Source organism: Selaginella moellendorffii, unplaced genomic scaffold (assembly GCF_000143415.4).
Source record: "Selaginella moellendorffii unplaced genomic scaffold, v1.0 SELMOscaffold_3, whole genome shotgun sequence".
Taxonomy (NCBI): Eukaryota; Viridiplantae; Streptophyta; class Lycopodiopsida; order Selaginellales; family Selaginellaceae; genus Selaginella; species Selaginella moellendorffii.
In genome coordinates this window covers 2,051,691-2,060,765 of record NW_003314264.1, presented here as the reverse complement: position 1 = coordinate 2,060,765, position 9,075 = coordinate 2,051,691, and positions in this window count along the sequence as shown.

Here is a 9,075-nt window from a genome sequence, read left to right as displayed (position 1 = left end):
ACCAACTCTTATCATCAAGTTATATACTTGTCCAACATGAACGTGATACCCCAGGTATGAGATAAAAGTTCATAAACAAGCACAAACTAAATGACCACTCGAATCCAATTCAACCGTAATAAACTTACTAAAACATTTAGCCACTAGCTCTGAGCATGCCTTGAATAGGCTAGCTATGCGATCAACACTCAGTCAAAACTAAAGTGAAGACCATGAGATAGACTCATGTCGGTACACAACCTCCTTATTGACAAAGCTATAGTATGGGTACCAACATCTCAACCTCAAACAACTAAGTTGGACATCACCATCCTTAGCCAAGGCACAGGGCCACCAAGACCAAGTCAAGATCAGTGAGAGCTCACTACTCTTATAGAGTCTAATGAAATGCAAGGTGAAACCTACCACCAAGCACAACACTACAAAAGAAAGGCACAAAGGTCACCTTTCTTAGAAAAGTGCAATGGCCACTTTTCTACACCAACTCCAGACTCTATCCAACTCAATTGCCTTAACCCCAAAAGTCAGCATCCCTTTCGGGTCGCATCATACAAACTATTTACCAAGGTCTAAGCTAACCGAAATCAACTCCAACCCCTTCACTAGTTTGTACTGGCTTCCGAAAACAGAATGGTTTTCGGCAAAGTGATCAACAGATCAGCCATTGGAGAAGTTTAAGAAAATTTGTGGAAAATTTCCATCCTAGAGAAAGAATGACTCTCAATCTAGGATTGCAAACTTTCAAGACTTAACCAACTTCCTCCTACAAACAACTTCACATAGGTTCACCTCGACACAAATTCTCATGATCCAACAATATGCTTAAGCATCGAACATTTTTGCCCATTTTTCCGACATCCAACACCGACATCTGCAAAGCGCAAAATGAACATCCAAGGCTTGATCACAAAGACCACATCTTCGGATATCTATATTGCACTAACACTCTTCTTCAATCACCTTTAAGATCCAATGTGAAGCCAAAACACTAACAAGAAAAATGACATGAAAAATCAAGCTTAAGAAAAAGCTCCTTGTCACTCAACATAACAATGTCATCTCCACTAGCACAAGTACTAGTGATGTCAATGCCCCAATTACACATTTTCTCCATCTAACAATCTATTCCAAGTGCTAACAGATCAATTGACGAGCTATAGAAAATGAATGCTACAACTCTTTTCCAACACCTTATGAGCAAACTCAAGGAAACAAGGTACCAACTTAAGCTTAGCATAATGAACAACCAACAAGAATCTAGTCAAGGCTACTACAATGCTACTATATGCAAGTAGACTAGCTTCACCATCAACCACCTTGGGGTTGATCATCATTTAACCAAGCAACTTTGTAAATGCATTACTCATTATCACATGGATATGATATAAGCATCACAATGACTTGATCATCAATTGAGCAACACCACGAGCAATGCCTATATAATTACTTCAAAAGTTTATATGAGTATCAAGTGTCAACTCGATTCGACAAAATGCAACATAAATGCCACACTCCACCAATAGAGATTTACAACACTAAACACCACTAACTTTTGTTCACAACAGTCAAGCTCATGCCACTCTCTTTCCGACCAAACTCAAAAATAATCCAACACCAAGCTACTCAAGGAGCAATAGCAAGGTTCCCCGGAAAAGAATTGAGCATTACAACCCAAGTCTTACAATAGCAAGCCTCGACAAAATGGTATAACGCTTCACTACTATCCATCCCACGACTCACCACTTGTAAGACCATCACGTCCAATATGCATCAAGATAGGGACTCTTGATTGCATACCGTGAACACGAGCAATGAGTCACACTCCATTGCAAATTATTTCTCCAAGAAGAGAAAATGATTTACGTGTTTGATCCTTCGTCCCTAAGAACTCTCTTTTCGGTTTCATCTTGACTAAACCTTAAGCTTGAGTTCGCACTGCCTTCAGTTCAATCCAAGAAAAGTTTATGAGAGAGCACGGCAATGATTACTTGAACCAATAGACTAATCCCTATAGTCTTGATTGATCCACTCATAATCATGCCTAGGAAGGATCCACTAGTGCTATGCTAAAAAGCTACAGACCAGCCTATTTGCCACTCATAGCAAACCAAGGAAGGTTTGCTTTCACCCATGGTACAAGGAACAACTCATGGAACCACCGATAGGCTAACATTAATCTTGCCAACTCAAAATGTAACCTCGAGTTGCTAATGCGCCTCACTCACGAACCCAAGCTCAAACTCATGCAAACGGAACATCTCCAAACCATCCTATGAGCCCAAGCGCAAACTCACATCATAGGGTACAACAAGGTAATAATATCCATACCCAAGGAACCAATTGCAAACCCTTTGCACCCAAACGTGTACCCACTCAGATCATCGTTTTCATCTCTGCGTATGCAATGAGACTAGTTGCCCAATCTCATTGGATAGTACTAGCCGAGACTCATTCTCTGATACCAAATGTAGTGCACATGGTTTTTACCCTTTATCCTATGGTGATTTACCATACCATGAAGCGGAACCTAAACCCTCTTTGTGCCACGTGACAGATGCCACATGTCACATGCCACGTGTCCAAAGGATAGTGGTGCGAAACCCGAGTTTCAAGACTTTGGGCCACTGAACAAAGGGACGGTGCCAAACTCCCAAACTTGGAGCCAAGGAGTGACGGAACCGAACCACAGAGCAACTCTCGAGCATACAGCCCAAGGAGCGAAGGGACAGGAGCCTAGAGCGACTTGGAACAGTCCTGGAGCAACCAACATCCTAATGCCAGGACCAGCACGTAAAACGGAGCCAAACGGAGTCTGGCGCTATTTCGGCATACCGGTGGCCTAACGTGAGGACATGGGTACTCCACTAGCTAGCATGGAATGGAACTTGGGCTTAGACCCAAGCTGGACGCAGAACAAGGACAGGCACGCAAGCGGGAGCTAGACTATGCCTCAGGTTGGTCGGCCATGCCCGACCTACCCACTATCCCTACTATACATTTGGAACCCCCCATAGCCCCCCCCCCCCGCCCTTTGAGGAACACACGCTTTGGGCTTTCACCCCAAGCCTCCCTTAGTATCAGGAGTTAGTCTCTGGGACAAGCTCGAAACTTACTAAATATGGAATGTTCCTAGATTGCGAATTTGGACACGGGACGAACACCATTGTGTTCAGGCCGATCTCTACATTCTGTAGATATGCCAAATGAGCGAATCTAGACACTTTCAATGAATAGCATTTGGGACCGAAATGAGACTAACACAAAGGGCATGATAGTGAGGGTGTTTGGCAGACACGGTAAGCTATCATCCAGCGATATTAAGGGACCAATCTCAATACACGAGGGTTCTTGTCACTAGCCAGTGCAAGACATAATGAGACGGGAACTCCTTACCGGGCTAAGTATGCTTAGCTAATAACACGTAGGAGTTCCTACCTTATGTCCATCTAGCTAAGTACAGGTGCTAAGCCCAGTAAACTAACACTTGAATAAGAGGGGCTAATAAAGGGAACTAGCAATACCGACCTCCTGCCATTGTGGCAGTAAGGTAAGAGTGTCCGTAAGGACTAGCTGACAGGTAACTTTCGATACCTGAAGTCACATTTGCGACACCCGGGAAGTCAAACTCAAGAGCTTACAACTAACTTTACTTTAGTTTATTTGATCTTGTTTGGTCCTACTTTAGTCTCCACTAAAAGGTACTATAAGTGACTAACTTTTTCATTCTACTTTAATCATTTAACCGCACCTCTGACCACTTGGAGGAGTCTCAGTCACAACCTCCATAAGTCCTATTCCGGACTTGGGCGTGTTATCCCCGAGAATGGCATCCCTGATACTCAATATTTGCACTTGGCCCAAGTGCTCCATGTGTCCGATCCCATGACCGACACCCAAAGGTACCACTGAGATATCGGCCCGTTATGCTAAGGCCATACTCATTCACCTTTGCCACACTGGTGGTCCAATACCACTTGCATCACAATCTTATCTCTCCAAAACTGGGCAATCCATCCACAAGTGGTCATCTCAGATCCACTCCTTAGCATCCTTAGGATGCCCACAGACATGGGGAATAGCCTTCCCCAATATCCCTTTGTCAGTTCCTACTAAGTCTCTTTTCTGTCTATGGCCATGTTCGACTAGATCAAAGCCCGCAAGCTTGGCCACTAAGTCCCATCATCCTCTGGGACTTCCTCACCATGTGGCTGTATCCTTAGTCACTACATTAGAGGATTGCTCCTCCTCCTTTCCCTAGTTTGGGACCTCGGGACAACATTTCAGAACACCGTGGCCCTACATGAGCCTTATGGGTACTCTCCCCACCTTCTGCTTTTAGGTGCTCTAGCTATGGGCTTAGAGTGAAGTTTCGTTAAGCCACGCTAGGTATCCAAGTAGGTAATGCCACCCACACTTGGATTGGGAGCATCGGCCATTCTATCTCCCGGGGGAACTAGAGCTGGCTCTTGAATACTTCACCAAGTTACCCCGTCTGTCGGTCTGTATTCACTCTAGCCTTGGACTTCCCAGTGGTTATCCCATCACCCAACATTGGGTCTGGCCTTCCTGGGCCAAACTGGCCTTTCCTGGCCAAACTGGCTCCACTGCAGTCCTCCCCCTATTATACTTTTGGAGCTCACCAAACCCCCTAGGGTCTGGGAGACAAACGCTTTGGGCTTTCACCCTCTTAGACTCGGACTTGGACTCGGACTCGGACTCGAACTCGGACTCGGACTTGGACTCGGGCTCGGTCTTGGCCTCAGCCTCGGCCTCAGTCTCGGTCTCGATCCCAGTCTTGGTCTCAGTCTCGGTCCCAGTCTCGGTCTCGGTCTTGACTTCAGACTCCATCTCGGGTCCTTCTCGTACTCCATCTTAGGTTCCATCTTGGGTCCATCTTGGATTCCATCTCGGTCCATCTCAGACTCCATCTTGGGTCCATCTCGGACTCCATCTCGGTTCACTTCGGACTCCATCTTGGGTCTCATCTCGAACTCCATCTCGGGTCCATCTCGGACTCCATCTTGGGTCCATCTCAGACTCTATCTCGGGTCCATCTCAGACTCCATCTCGGGTTCCATCTCGAGTCCATTTCGGACTCCATCTTGGACTCCATCTTAGACTCTATCTCGGGTCCATCTCAAGTCTCTTTTCTAGAGACTCATTTATTGCTCGCTTCATGCTTATTCCTCGAGCACTTCATTGAGAGTTCCACTTTCGCTCTCGACCTTTCAAGTCGGAGCTTTTAGTCCAAACGTGTTATGCTTGTTTGGCTTTTGCTTCAACCACCACCACATGGCACCCTTTTGGCTCCACTTTCGTAACGCACGTGGTTTTGACCCTTTATCCTATGGTGATTTACTATAGGATAACACCATGAAGCGGAACCTAAACCCTTCATGTGCCATGTGACATATGCCACATGTCACATGCCACGTATCCAAAGGAACGTGGTGTGGAACCCAAGTTTCAGGGCCTTGGGCCACTAAACGAAGGAACGGTGCCAAACTCCCAAGCATGAAGCCAAGGAGTGATGGAACCGAACCATGGAGCAACTCCCGAGCAAACAGCCCAAGGAGCATAGGGACAAGAGCCGGAAGTGACTTGGAACAGTCCTGGAGCAACTAGCATCCCAATGCCAAGACCAGCACGCAAAATGAAGCTAAACGGAGTTTGGCGTTATTTCGGCATACCGGTGGTCTAACGTGAGGATATAGGTACTCCACTAGCTAGCATGGAATGGAACTTGGGCTTAGACCCAACCCGGACACAGAACAAGGATAGGCACATAAGTGGGAGCTAGACTATGCCTGCCATGCCCGACCTACCCACTATCCCTACTACACATTTGAATACCCCCACAACGCCCCCCCCCCCCCCCCCCCCCCCCCACCGTGAGGAACACGTGCTTTGGGCTTTCACCCCAAGCCTCCCTTAGTATCAGGAGTTAGTCTCTAGGACAAGCTCGAAACTTACTAAATATGGAATGGTGCTAGATTGAGAATTTGGACACAGGACAAACACCATTGTGTTCAAGACAATCTCTACATTCCGTAGATATGCCAAATGAGCAAATCTGGACACTTTCTATAAATAGCATTTGGGACCGAATTGAGACTAACGCTAAGGGCATGATAGCGAGGGTGTTTGGCAGACATAGTAACCTATCATGTAGCGATATTGAGGGACTAATCTCAATACGTGAGGGTTCTTGTCACTAACAAGTGCAAGATAAAACGAGACGGGAACTCCTTACCGGGCTAAGTATGCTTAGCTAATAACATGTAAGAATTCCGTCCTTATGCTCGTGTAGTCTAAGTACACTCAAAATGCCCAGTTAACTCCACTAGCACAAGAGGGACTGATAAAGGGTCCAACAATACCGACCTCCTGCCATCGTGGTAGTAAGGTAAGAGTGTTCGTAAAGACTGGTCGACAGGTAACTTTCGATACCCGAAGTCACATACGCAACACTCTCCCCCTAAGGAAGATTGATGTCCTCGTCGATGCATACTCGAGTCTAGAATACCGCCAAGGAAATAACTTCAGAAAAAGTTCACAGTACTCACACTATGTGAGAAATGCACTAACTTAAATGAGTTAGGGGTAACCTCTTTGTCTAATGCGGATGCGCTACCAACTCAGACACCTTCTGGCCATCACCGACAAGGAAATGACCAACGAAGTCAGCCACCCTTACTGCTCTGGGTGTCACCCAGTTACAAAAGTGTGATATGCCCCTGCCCGCAAGGACATAGAGAGAGAAGCCAGAGGCCCCAACCCTCCTGAGCAAAGAAACTAAACCTGTCGGTAAGGTTTAGATAGACTACTGTAAACAGGCAGTTAAAGTTGTTTACACGGTTATGCCCTTTTAATAGAATAAGGATCATCAATAGAGAGGCAAAGTCATAGACAATGATATCTTAGAGATTTAATTATCAGTGAATAAAGCTTAGGTTAGAACACAAAAGTATTCCAAGTAAGTTATCATCCGATAAACTAGTATTACAATATAAAAACCACTAAGATCACTATCATTGGAAAATATAGGATTCACCATCCAATAAAATTCAATAGCAAGTATATCATCAAGTACACTCAATAAGAAAACTTAACTACCGAAGATTGTAGACAGCATGCCAAACAACTTACAAAAGATAGCTCAAAGAACACAAAGTATCATTAACTGATAAGCAAAATGCTCACGAATGTATCACCCAAAGGAAATAACATCCCAATCTATCAGAACTAACTCGAGCAATAATCAGCAAAACAGAATGAATGCAGTAAAACTAACAAACACTCATTCATGCCAATTATTGCACTAGCCAATCTAAATAGATCCTAGTCAATAATACCAAGGAACCAGAGTTGCTCAAGCAAGTGTCAATAACATCCTATCGATATCTCAAACCCAAGAGACCAATCTACAAAGAACATGTGGGATTGCAAAAAGCCACAAGCCATTAAAGAGAACAATGAACTATCATTAAAGAACATCAATCTTCCCATCAATAGAGAGATGCATAATCATCATCGAAGAATGGCAAATCATTCTATACCAACAATAATCAAGCAAAACCTCTAACAAGGATAATCAATTATCCTAGATGATAGTCAATCATCATCAATTATTGTGAGATGCGAAAGCTAACTTCCACATCGAAGCTAATAAGCCAGAATGCCTTCCCTCAACAACTTCTAATAAATAGAATAATGAGCATGAAAACTCAAGGAACTAAAAGTTCGAAGAAGCTTATAGCCAAGTCTTGCATAACAATGATCATAAGTTTTGCATGAATTAACTTCAATGCTAAAGAAGAAATCATAGTATAACCCATGACATCCGCTTCAATACATTCATAAGCTATACTTTATAATACAAAGTTAATGGAGAGAATGTCTGCGTCAATCCAAAAGCTAAACACAATGAAGTTATGCTCAATAGTGATCACTAAACGATCCTTCATGAATCCATCTATAGCAAGATGTAACTTACTTCATAGCAAGTATAAAAAGAATCATCAATGATCAATATATCCCAACTCAAATTCAACAAAGATTTAAACATTCCAATATCGATCACTAAATCTTCCACTTGTAGAGTTAGCATAGTCCACGATTGAATCACTTTTCAAGGAAAAACCAGAGCTCAACCTCTACTAAAAATCTCGTCTAGAACACAATTAACTCAAAGTTGCCACTTAGTTCATTTGAACGTCAACATAGTTGCTAACTAGCAAATGCACAAATGCTAATAACACAAACTCATGGCCAAACCATCAACATTATTTCTATCGAGAGTAATGAAACTCAATATCAATCCTAAGGATAGACATCTTATCTCACTTGAATCTAGACATCAATAATGTCAACAACAAGGCATCACCATCAACACCATAACAAAGCTAGAAGAAAGCACGAGTGAATCACCACCCAAAGCTCTTTAGCAACCAAGCTAACCAAAGTCGAAGATACCTTAATCAGTATCCGAGACCAATTCCTTTAGCAAAACTCGGTTTTAGATAACACATCATCAAGGAGTGATTTACCACGTCCAAGACTCAATGAAATCCAACACTACGGACTAGATGTAACCCAATGATATCAACAAAGGTAGAGTCGACATGTTAACATGAAAAACTCATATAAGTCTAACGACACGATCCTCCGCAACACCATTCGGTAAAGCAAGCCCATCACTGCTAAATCATCATCGAGCAAAGCAAGTGTAAACAGTCCTCGACAAAATCTACAAACAATCACTAGTTGTAAAACAACCAATAATCACTTTTCAACTTGCCTTTCACAAGACCCAAACACCAACTCTTGTCATCAAGTTATATACTTGTCCAACATGAACGTGATACCCCAGATATGAGATATTGGCTCACGAACAAGCACGAACTAAATGACCACTCAAATCCAACTTAACCGAAATAAGCTCACTAATGCATTAGCCAATAGCTCTGAGCATACCTTGAATAGGCTAGCTATGCATGATCAACACTCAGTTGAAACTAAAGTGAAGACCATGAGATGGACTCACATTGATACACAACTTCCTCATAGACAAAG